This window comes from Silene latifolia, chromosome 8 (genome assembly GCF_048544455.1).
Source record: "Silene latifolia isolate original U9 population chromosome 8, ASM4854445v1, whole genome shotgun sequence".
Lineage (NCBI taxonomy): Eukaryota > Viridiplantae > Streptophyta > Magnoliopsida > Caryophyllales > Caryophyllaceae > Silene > Silene latifolia.
Genome location: NC_133533.1, coordinates 18020808 through 18033483, shown reverse-complemented (window position 1 = coordinate 18033483; position 12676 = coordinate 18020808).

The following is a 12676-nucleotide window of genomic DNA, read 5'->3' as shown; positions in this document are numbered from 1 at the left end:
TTTTTTTTTGCGCTAATTAAGGCCATGTGTATAAAATGTATGCTACTGCGTGATTTCCATGTAAATTTCGGCAGCATGACGGCGTAAACCGTTGTCTACCAAACCTGTTCAAGAACTAACCTGCAGGTACAAGCAACACAATCCAAAGAAAAAAGGCACTCGTGGCCATCATATATACAAATGTACAAGCAAACTGGGGGCTTGCGCCCCGAACAAGGTCCAAAGTCCAAGCAAACTGGGGGCTTGCGCCCCAAACAAGTCCAAAAAAAACATTCAAAATCAGATGTACAAGTCTACAAAACTACGCCAAACTACTGATGGACACCCTCCAACTCAGCAACCCTCGCCGTAAGAGCAGCAATCTCGGCGTCCCGAAACTCGAGCTCCCTCGACAAGCGAGCCGTCTCCTCCCGAGACTGGGCCAACTCTCGCTCCAGCTCGCGGTCACCCTGTAAAAACAACAAATTGGCTCATGTCAATCAAAACAAAACTGAAAATCAAAAATCAAAAGAAATCAAACGAGGTTCGTACCTGACGACCTCGACCACCGACGAGTGCCTCGATGGCAGTAGCTCGTAGCCGGTTGGCCACCCTCCATAGTGCCACGAACCGAGATGGCGCGACCTGCATTTCAAAAGGAATTCTCAGTAAAGTGAACAAGTTCAATCAAATGTGTTCTTACACGAAAGGTATATAAGCCGGAGGCTCACCCTCCGAATCGATGATCGCCGCTATCGTCTAGGCCAACATCCGTCACAGCTACGTCGAAGTCACGCAGCTCGGAGATCGTCGTCCTCCCAGTCGCGTCAGTGTACTCAAGAGTCTCGGGGTACACTGGGGGCTCGACGCCCGCCGCCTCAACCTCCTGCAAGGACAGATAGCTCTCATTAATCGATGATCTTTCATCGTAATTCTCAAAATCAAATCAAGAAAAGAAAAGGATACTCACCACTAATGGCCAGTACGCCAACCTCCCGTAAAGGAACGCCGAGTAGTCCTCGCCAGGGAGAAGAAGGTCGTCGCCGCTGGCACCGCCCAGTCCGCCTCCTCTCGGCCTCGGTGGCTCCCCGAACATCGTCCTCGGAGGGTCAATGGGAACCGTCAACGCGCCCGAGAGCACCGACGAGCCAAACGCTCACCCGGATACCACACAGACCCATCGACGTCCACGGCGGAAGAGCGACTCGGGCTCCTAGGTCTAAGGACCTCAGCAACAAAAGGAGGCGCTCCAGCGTACTCCGCCCAAGGTCTGGGCACCCACTGCGACAAGATAAGGCAAAGATCATTCCTATGATCAAATAGAAGCAAAGTACAAGAGATGTAAATACGAGTGGGATACTCACGCTGCTCAGCTGAAGGGCGTTCACATCCCGCCGGTAGACATTGTGAGAAGAGCGCTTGCTCTTCGTCCTGCACATCACCCAATCCCTCGCCACGGGATAGGCCTTCTCCAGCGGCTCTGTCCTCTTCGGCGCGAGACTCGGGAAGTAAGAGTACACCCATGCCTATAAAACAAGATAATCAATAACGATCTTTCGTGATTCGATAAAGAAAGGAATTTACTTTGGTCTAAGGGAAGGTTCATACCTCCAACGGTAGTCCGTGCACGACGGCGCGGGAGAAGTCCCCTTCTCCATCAACTCCGGACGAACCATGGCCCTCATGAAGCGGATGAGGACCGCAAAACCAAAGATGACCCGGTCCCCGTCCTAAGGAACTCGTGTCGAAAGAAAGGGAAGAAGCTTCGTCGATAGCCTCTCGCCCTTGTCTCCGAGGTAAATCGAAGACAAGAACCACCAAAGCCACGCAGGCGAGCCCTCTGCTCACCAGTACAAGGAGAGGGAAACAGTCTCCCTCCCATCGATCGTCACCGCTCCGGTCTTCCCCGCAAAGTAGTCTCGGAAATAGGTACGGGTACCAAGCCCAAGATCGCAACAGCCTTCGGCGACGGTGTTCCACCGATCAATCTCCTTGCCTCGGCCGAATCGCTCTCATAGCGCCTCTCCGCCACACCATCTCCTCGGTCTGCACGGCTGGACTGTAAATCATGCCGTAGTCCTCCAGAGTAACTCCCACCTCACCAAAAGGCAGGTGAAACGTGGAAGTCGTATCCCAGAATCGATCCAAGAAAGCACGAACCAGGCTAAGGTTGGCCCGCAACTTCCTCTTCACGATATCCCTCCAGACCTGAACCAGAGGACCAAACGCTCCGCGCTCGATCATGGCCCTCTCCTCCGTCGACAGCCGCTCGTAGTGCTCCATCGCTGTCGTGTAACACGAGAACGACCTGATGTTCCCGGCCTCCTATAATGATTTGAAACAAAGCTATATTTAGTTTTGAATGAAATTGGCAAGAAGTTTGGATAAAAAGAATAAAAGAGAATAGGTGATGAGTAGTGAATTCTTATTTACCAAGCTCTTCACCGTCCTGTAGGACAGGTGACCCTCTGCAGCCCACACGAGGTGCCTACTCTCCCAGGTCTCAGCCCACGCAGGAGCTCCTCTCAGCTGACGACCTCCTAGCCTGACGTTGGCCCGTCTCGGGGCCTCCTCCTCCTCCTCGACGGCCTCCTCCTCGTGAGCCCCGTCTCCAGTGGCCATCACCGCATCGGTGAAAGCCTGCTCCAAAGCCTCCTCAACCGCACTGGCGTCTATCTCCATGGGAGTCCTCCCAGAAGAAGAAGCCTCATCACCTGCGACATTAAAGTAAATTTAGGCCACGTCACTTGACGGCAAGCCTTGGTTAAGAAGTTTTCGAGCCTCCAGAGCCCTGAAAACTGTCCTTTCTGGCCATCTTTGGTCATATTCCCGCCAACCCAATCACTCATGTGATAAATTGGGTCAAGTCAAGTCCAAGTCAAAGCCTAGTTCCAGGTTCGAGTCGAAAATTCGGCAGCATTTCGTTATAACGGCGATTATGCCCTAGAAAGGTGCCCTGAAAAAGTTGTCACAAACCAAAATTTCGAGATGACAGGAAGTTTACCCATCATCCAAGGATCCCAAATATCAAATTTCATCGCCAATGGACAATCCTAAGGCTATTTTCGAAGCAATTTACTGTTCAAAGAAACTGTCTCAAAATTCGCTCAAGGGCTCAAAACTCGATGAAAATTCGAAGTAAATACATGGTTATGTTCCTAACATTGCCTACTATCCATTTCTAGCATCAATTTGGCAAAGCAAATTCATTTGGGGGAAAAGCCCCAAATTTTCGATCCAAAGGGTCGAAAACCCTAATTCTCGCGGCTCGAAATTCGACAAATACGGATGATTAATGCAAGATTAAGACACATACCTCGATTAGTCATGTTTAATGCAAGCTTTTGAATCCAACCTCGACGGAAATGGTGAAGATTTGAGAGAAGAATTGGAGGAAATGTATTTCGAAATAATGAAAATAAACCTTCTGATTTCGCGTTTTTACGCGGAAATAGCCAATTTGGGGAAAAGACGCAAAGAGCGGCCGCGCCTCTTCCAAGGGACGCAGCTCTTGCTGCGCCTCTTCCATATGTTCCCTCCGTACGAATTTTCAAAAATTCGTTATGAGTTCGTTATTTGTGGGCCCATCTTTGATGCGCCTCTTCTTCAACGCTATTGTATTCTTTTGGTCCGTTTCGACGATTTTCTTTCGTTCCGGCCCGCGTTTTATCCTACGCGACAGTATTTTGCAGTATTGTCCAAAATCATTTTATCCCGCAGCAAGCGATATTTTGCGATTGCTCAATTTATTTTGTCCGTACGCAGAGTATTTTGCAAAGATCTTGTTCACTCAAGATTTCTCCCACGACGATCAAGATGTTCCTAGTCGTCAATATTTCCCCAGTTAGAGTTCGCTTGAAACCGACGCAAGCAGATTCAACCTCAAGTTTTTTTTCCAGAGTTCGTTTGAGACCAACGCAAGCGGATTTTCCCCCAGCAGTTTCTACCGACGTCCTGCTGCTTTCGATATTTCTCGTTTCCCCACGGAGTCCGACAGGGTGTCGTTCTCCAGAAGTTCCTATACCCAAAACTTAGTTACCTCTAGGTTGAGCTCATATTTGGCCTCCTTCCCGTCAATGCTTTCCTTTAGGGTCCCACACCCTAGCACCAATCCTTATATAACTTTTAGGTCTTACCCTTAGCTCCCAAGCTCAAACCTTAGCTCCTATGCACCTCCGAAAGCATCTCGAGAAGAAGTCTCAGGTATGGTCTCTTCTTATGGCTGGCGAGCTTCCTTACGTAGTCTAATGGACTTTAAACGACCCTCCCCGATAGTCGACAGACTCTAAAGTGTTCCCGACGATAGGTCCTTGGCTCGGACCCCTTGAGCGCCTCGCGTCGCCATAGTCGTCGAGTTGTAATCTTGATTGACTGATGGCTATACTTTGACTTTCGCCTTGTCCAAGCCTCGGTCAAAGTGGGGGCTCTGTAGACACCTCGTTTCTGCACCTCCCGCAAACCACCCGGTGATGATTGGGCCGCATGTTTGATTCGCGGAGCGATTTGTGACAGTCCGTAAGATTATCGTCAAGTGTTTGCTCAAATATTAATGTCGACCTCTTAGTTGTCATCTACGTCCTGATACGGTCGTTTTGGCAGTAATTAGAGTACATTCGGAGTCCGGGTCAAAAACCGTCTCCATTTTCTGATAACTGTTAAATCCCGAGTCAGAATGTTCTGGAATGTTCCGGATATTTCTATTCCATATTTCACAAATTTTATCTTTTGGCAAGTAATATCCCGTAATATTCAAAAGATAATCGAATTATTTCCGTCCTACCATAACTCAAACACGGAAATCTTTCTTGAGAGGAAACCTCCTGGGAACAGACGACGAGCAGTAATGCGCCTCTTCCAAGGGACGCAGTAGCTGCTGCGCCTCTTCCCAGGCCCTTCTCTGCATGATTTACGTATCTTTTTTATATCTTTCCGAGATTCACTTCCAAAGAGTCTCCGAAACCCTATTCCTTCACGTGATTAGTATAAATAGGAGCTTTCGTTCCTCATATTTCTCACGCGAGTGTCCGCCCTTCTCTTCGCCCTTTGCATTCTAGACTTCGTTCTTACTAATTGGCGCCTACGTGCTTGGACTTCCGACCACGTAAGCTCGGATCTTTCCGGGTACCAGCCTCTCCGTTGCATGACCGACCAATTTGACCAACTACACTCAATCAACTTAATTAATCAATCGTTTTCCTCTTACGAGGGCACTTTCCTTGCATTCGCGTCGAGCATTCACTAGTTGATATCTTAGTCCTTCTCGTTCCGTCAACATGTAAGTCTGAGGGTGTAAATCTCTCTTTTATTTATTGTACTTTATTTATTGTAATCACCGTTGTAAGATTTATGTCGAAAACACCGTTAAAACCGATTTCTAAAACCGTGCTTTAAAACCTGTTTTTGCGGATTTCCAGCAGACAGACGTCGAGAAAAGACGCGGCAATCGCGCCTCTTGAAGGAGTGCGTTCTGCTGCGCCTCTTCGTGAGGCTGCCGCAGTTCCTGCTTCTTTTCTTCTTCCTCGTCCTCTGTAATTCGTCTTTGTTTATTTGTTTTCATTCGTTTTCCTTAAATTCTTCGTCATGATCATCATTAATAATTCATGTGTATATTATTCCTTCATCCTTAATATGTTTTAATTATTCAAATCCGACTTAAATCCCAAGTAATCTCATATTTGCGGGTTTTCGTCATTTAATTCAATTCCGGGTTTTAGAGATTCAATTTGCTCATATTGGGTTTCTGGGATTCGCCTTTGATATAGTGTTCGTCAGTTTATTCACGTATTCATTGTATATTCGTCATATGTTCATCCTATCTAATGTTAGTTAATTAATTTTAATAGAGGACTCATTCATTAACATCGTTCCTTCATGTACATTGATTCGTCTAATTCTGTCTCATCCATGTTTTACTGTTTTATGACTCATTCATATGCTAAATAATACATTAAATCACTTTCATCCGAGTCAATTATCTAATCAATCCTTAAAATTAATAATCGACATTAACGATTTGCAGATCCGGCTTCACAGCCAGAACTCACCCTTGGAACAGACGCAGCGTCTGCTGTGCCTCTTCCAGAGGGCGCAGTCCCTGCTGCGCCTGTTCTAGGTTGAGTTCTGTCCTTGAACTCCGTTTCTGCCTTGACGTAGTTTAATTAGTCTATGTATAATTAACTAATATCCATAATATCACGCTAATTCCTGTTCGTGATTTATTTGATTCTTTTAATTTCATTCTTTTATTCTTTTTTCTCAAATTATCCGTTTTGAAGGTGTTTTCAACATAAATCGCCTATCTCATTGTAATTATTGTAATTTTCATTATTGTGTTTATAATTATTGTATTTCTTTTATTGCTTGAATGCTTTCACATGTAAATCAATATTAAATCTCGACTTCGACATCAATTGTTTGCTAATTACTTGTCAACCGACTTAGTTAATTCTTCACATGTTAGGATTAATCAATGGATGTTGCATTGCATGCATATAGCCGACGATATATCAAGTACGAATAAACTCCCTAATCATTAGTAGAGGCCGCTATCGAGGCGGGCGGGATTAGGTGTTCGATCAAAAGAGCTTCCTAATACGTACCCTCACCCCTTACTCCAGATCTCCGTGAGCACCCGTGTTCATTGGCATCCACGAGAGTCATTCTAGACATAGAATGCTAAGGGTAACGATTGCTTAGTGTTCATGTCACTACTTTGTGTCTTGACATGACACGAGGTATTCGAACGGTTCCAATTTCCCATAAAAATTGGTGGCGACTCCTTACAAAATGCAAACGCTTGTCCCCGCTTCTCACCAAGCGCCCCCGTGGGCGGCCCGCTGTCCACAGTTTCAAGAAATTGGTGCGAACCATACCGCATCATGGGTTCGAAAAATGGAGTCTTTGCAATCAGTTCTATAATGGGTTGTATGACGATCAGAGGGCTATTTTGGATGCTGCAGCCAATGGCCGATTTGCTGAGAATATGGGAGAGACTAAGGGGTGGAAGATCATTGATGACTTAGCCACCCATAAATCTACATATTGGAATTCCAGAGGCAATCAAAGGAGAGCTGCTGAATCTTCCTCTGTTGCTGCACTAGAAGCTCTCACTGCAAGGTTTGACAAATATGAGTTGGGAGGAGCTTCTAAAGGAGGGATGTACCATGTTAATGCTGTTTCAGACGGTCCTTTCGTCTGTAGAAGATGTGGAGCTGAGGGGCATGTCTCAGAAAATTGTTCTGTCCCCTTTGAGTCTTGCGCTGCCTTTCAACATTATAGGCAGACAAACACGTACTATGAGCCGAATGTCCACCCCAACTTGAGGTGGAGTAGCCAGAATGTCCTAAATCCGACTCAACCTCCACAACAGCAGCAGCAGCAAGCCTATGTGCCTCCACATAAGCAACCATATCAAAAGCCTCCGTATGTTCCTCGTAGCATCAACAATCCCAAAATTCCGAGTTCACCGAGTTGAAGAACTTATTGCTGAAGGAGTCCCAAGCTAGAGAGGCCGGGATGAAGATGCTAGAGAGCCAAATTGCTCAATTGGCTAGCAAGAATACCACTCGAGCTCCGGGACACTTACCTACTCAAACCGACCAAAATGAGACCCTTAATGCCATCACGTTGAGGAGTGGGTCCACCCTAGAGAGGCCTGCTATGGTTGAGGATGATGCTGCAAAAGATGGGGCAAAACCGAGTCAAAACAAAGCTGGAACGAGCAAAGGAAAGAAAAAGGCGTCTACCAGGTATATCAGTCGATCGATTGACATACCCGGTCGATCGATTGAAGTGCGATTTACAGAAGTTTCTGGTCCTGTTCAACTTAGTCGATCGACTGACATCACCGGTCGACCGACTGAGATCGCTGCTGATAGTGAGATTTTTCGTCCTCCAATGCCCGACAACTTGAGGGATCATCTGTTTCGAGGTACTACTGCCCCGAAAATATTGAGGACAGACCCGAATGCTGATGGGTCAGTCCCGGCTCCGAAGTATGACCCGATGTCGATCAATGGTTCACATTTGAGACGGTCTGAAGAGGGTTCAAGCTTCAACAAGGAGAAAGTAGTGGACTTCCAGCCTAAGTCCACGGATACCGGCATGCGCGATTTAGAGGAGAGGGCTAAGCTACTTCTTACAGCCCCATATCCGGAAAGACTAGTGCCGACGAAGGAACAGGTAACTTTTAATAAATTTGAAAAAGTTATTCGTAGCTTGAATGTACAAGTACCTTTCCTTGAGTTAGTCAATCAAGTGCCTGCTTATACTAAATTCATGAAACAACTTTTGTCTAAGAAGAAGTCACTTGAAACTGTGCATATTGTCGCATTAACTAAAGAGTCATGCTTTTATTTGTCTCATACTGCACCCCATAAACTAGAGGACCCAGGTAGCTTCCCAGTTCCTTGTAGCATAGGTACCTTTTCTATTGAGAAGGCGTTATGTGACTTAGGAGCTAGTATAAGCGTCATGCCCTTGAGTCTTGCTAGGAAGCTCAAATTGACTAGGTTCGCAGTGACAGACATGACATGACAAGATGCACGGTGACCGATCTGCGGTCCAGCCAATAGGAGTCTTAGAGGACATTCCTGTCCAAATAGGGAAGTTTTTCTTCCCCGTCGACTTCGTTGTATTTGACATGCCTGAGGATGCCCACATACCTATCATATTAGGTAGACCATTTCTGCACACTGCTGGTGCAGTCATAGATGTCGGCCTAGGAACCTTGACCTTCAAAGTAGGAAAGCATTCTATTGTCTTTGCCCAGCCGGCTAAGAAAAAGGACCCCATGTGGCCTGTGACTTGTAATACGGTTTCTGACAAGAAATCGTACTTTGTGCTTCCTGATATGCCTATCTCTATTCCTGTTGTAACCCCTCCGACCCAGACTGGGAGCAAATTGGAGGAAGATTTGTCTATTTCGATATTGCAGAGCTGGTTTGGGAAGGAAGTCTTTGCAAGTTGCTCCAACTGTGAAGGAACCGATCATTCAAAGAGGAGGTCTTGGTTGCCTTAGCTATGGCACTGATGAGGAAGTTGATGACGAGCCGGTCAAAGTAACGGAGTCCGACTTGGATTCTGACGAGCTGGAGGAGGTCATTGATTGGGGAGATGATGAGAGTGTTGATCCGTTGAGCCATACGGACGAGGAAGCTAAGAAGGGTGTCGCTGAGAAGATAAGCACCGTTGAGGCTACCTCTAGTAGCCAGAAGCCGACGAAGTGGGCCATACCGTGGCCGTTTTTTATCAACTACTAGTTGATCACATGTTTTATCAAAAAAGACCTTTATTTATTTGCTTTTGTTAGACACTTTTTATCGCTTTTGTGTGCGCGAGACTTCACATTTTATTTTGCTTGCTTAGGATTTTATACGCTTTAGACTTTGCATTTGGGTTTTGCGCAATTTTGGGCGCGTATTTTTGTGCATTTGCAGGTTTTTGGACCTCATTACTCAAGTAATTGAGCAAACACGAAGAAATCAGAAAGTTACAGCAGCTTCCCAGTCGATCGACTGCTTTCCATGGTCGATCGACTGAGTTGCGCATCTCAGGAGTTTCTGTTCCTGTTTACTTTGGTCGATCGACTGACATCTATGGTCGATCGACCACAGCCGCTGCTGTACCTGTTCACGACCTCTCCCCTGCTGTGTTGGGTCGTTTTGCGGGATTAAGGGAGTTTTCTACTCTATTTTATTTCCCGACTCATTTCTGATTTCTTCCATTTTCGTAAATTTTGCACATAATTACCGTTTCATTATTGCTTTCTCGGTTTTATGCGTGGTACTTTATTTGTCTTTTCAGGTACTCATTAGTAGCACTGCTGGCTGCTGAAACCTCCTAGCTCACGCTGGTTTGGGGAGGTTTCCTTTGCTGCGCTTAAAGTCTTGTGAGTTCCCGATTTCCACTTCATGTCATTTTCATTTATTTCATCTTACGCAAATTCCCGTTTCTCTTTTCTTCATTACATGATTTTGCACAATGGGGACATTGTGCGATTTGGTTTGGGGAAGGGTTTCGCGTCGCATTTCATTTGCTTGCATTCACGTTTATAATTTTGTTTTGCATATGTTTATTTCATTTCATATATTCAAAATACCAAAAAAAAAAAATGAAAATTTTCAAAATTTTCAAAAAAATGCACGTTTATTTTAGCATATAGGTCGAGTCGGAACGGTAGTATTTCAATGATGACATTGCATTTGCAGATGTTTATGCCTAAGCCTTGCTAGATTGACATGTTATTAGTAGAATCAATTGCATAGTCTACGAGTTTTCGTTAAAATTATTTGCTGAAGTTTAAACTTGACTTAGAATTTTGGCAAACTACTTATATATTCTGACTTATTAGAGCCTATAACTGGTGACATTCATGACCAGTTTATTTAGGAATGTGAGTAGTTACTCCTTATGAGACATGTTACATAAATGTGCATAAATATGAACTTGATCTGCTTAATACCTGTATGCATTCGGTTTGTGGTTTGTTGACACATGTGGTAGAGGTTTCCCTTTATTCGTTTTGCCCATAAGCTCCACACTGCCAAAAATAGCCTTTTTGTCCCATTACTACATCCTACATTTAGCCTATCCTTTGTCAAGCTAGTAGTCTTAGTTGTTGGGATTGTTACCTCGTTTTTGGTGGCATATGCTCTTATTGAGATTTAGTTGGATAAAAAGAACTGAAAAAGTTGGAAAAAGGAAAGAAAAATGATTCGAAAAAAGAGAAAAAGAGGTTCTGTACTGTTCAAAGCAGTCGATCGACTGCCAATTCTGGTCGATCGACTGGAGTTCGAAAGAAAAAGAAAGAATCAATTCGCATAATTCAAGCCTTTATCTTATGGTGATTTTTGCTCCCATGTATTATTCATATCTTATGGGGAGTTGGTTGATTGCTTAATACCAGGGATTGTGAGTTTTGTGCTTGCTATAGCACCGTTTCATTTGATTTTGAACAAGAAGTTGGATGTTGCCATATGGTTCCGTTTTGGTACTAGCTTGATCACATGTACCTCCACATTTACATAAAATGTTTTGCCTCTTCTTAGCCATACCTCACATATCCCATATATACCTCGGCATGTGTCATGGTCATTTGGTTGGTTGGAATGTATATGTACGGTTGTAGAGATTATTTTCATATTATACTGCAGGCATGTTCTTATAGGTCGTAGTTAGGTGAGAGTCATTTCAATATTACTTCTTTCTATCCTCTCATATATTCACCTGTGCTTATTGAGTGATATGAGCGACCCGTGAGAGTCCGATTTGATAAGTCTCTATGGTTGACGGTTCAGCAGTTTTTAACGACCTCATAACTCGTTTGCATGATTCGCATTGCTAATTGATTGTTGGTTATTGCATTAAATTGGTTTAGGCTTTACATGTTGTAGTTCGCTCTGAGATTGAACTCGTTCCATTAGGTCATTAGATCGAGTCTTGTTCTTGCTTGGGGACAAGCAAGGGTTTGGTTTGGGGAAGTTTGATGCGTGTCTTTTATATGATGTTTTACATCCTATTTTCCACGCATTTCAGAGCTCATTTGTGTAGTTTAAGCTACCATTTCTCCTATTTCCGTCTACTTTCGTATTTTGTACATTATTGTAGAAATGTGAAGAATTCAGCGGAAATTGAGCTAAATCCGTCCCCGAGTATCCTGCATTGCATTTGACGTGAAGAATTCACTTAAGGAACGAGCTTGGTGCGCATTCCAAGGCCCAAAAGACAAATCCACGAGATTATAGAAGTCAATATCAGCTAAAGCAGTCGATCGACCAGTACCCTTGGTCGATCGACCAACTTGCGGGATCCAGAAGCTACTGTACACTGCTACTTGGTCGATCGACCACCATGCTTAGTCGATCGACTACACCGCTACTCAGACGAGAATTAAAAGATCGAGGAAAAGCAAGCCCATTATGTTTAGGTTTTGGAAATAAAAGTTACGTTGGTTTGCTATATAACGTAACCTAGAAACATCAGAATGAGGATCGAATTATTATCTAGTTTTTACCTCGCTTTACATTCAGTTTAGTTTTATCAAATAATTAGGGTTTGGGAAACTATTTTCGCATTGGATTTTCGTTCTGCTTTCAATCATTCCGTTACAATTCTTCTGCGATCTTGGTATTCTTCTTATTCCAGTTTATTACTTTATTTGCATTCATAGATATAGAATTGTTAGTTAGTTTCCCGAAACCATAGTTATCGTTTTATGCTAGTTTTTTTATTCCGTTGTTTTAAGCATGAATTCAGTAATCTATATCGTCAATATTATTATTGTTTTCATCATAGCCATGAGTAGCTAATTTATTCGTGCTAGGATGTAGGGGAACTATAGTAGGCGGCAATATAATGAACACGGCCTGACTCGCGTGTTGGTCGATCGACCGCCATACCTGGTCGATCCACTGACCACGTGAGGTTTACTTTCGTTTTAATTGTTTTAATTCTTTATTCGACGAATCGAGTGCACACGACTAGTTGAATGTTTAGGATTTGACTGACCCATTAGATCGAGAGATAGGGACAGTTGTTAGATCACCAATTAAAATGACTAAACTATGCTGAGATCGAAAGATAGGTAAAGTTTAGACCGTTAGTCACTTTTCGGGACGAAAGTTAGTATTAGTGATATTAGGGACGTATAGCGAGATCGGAAGATGCTATTTGTTAAGAGTGGACCGAGAGGACCTCT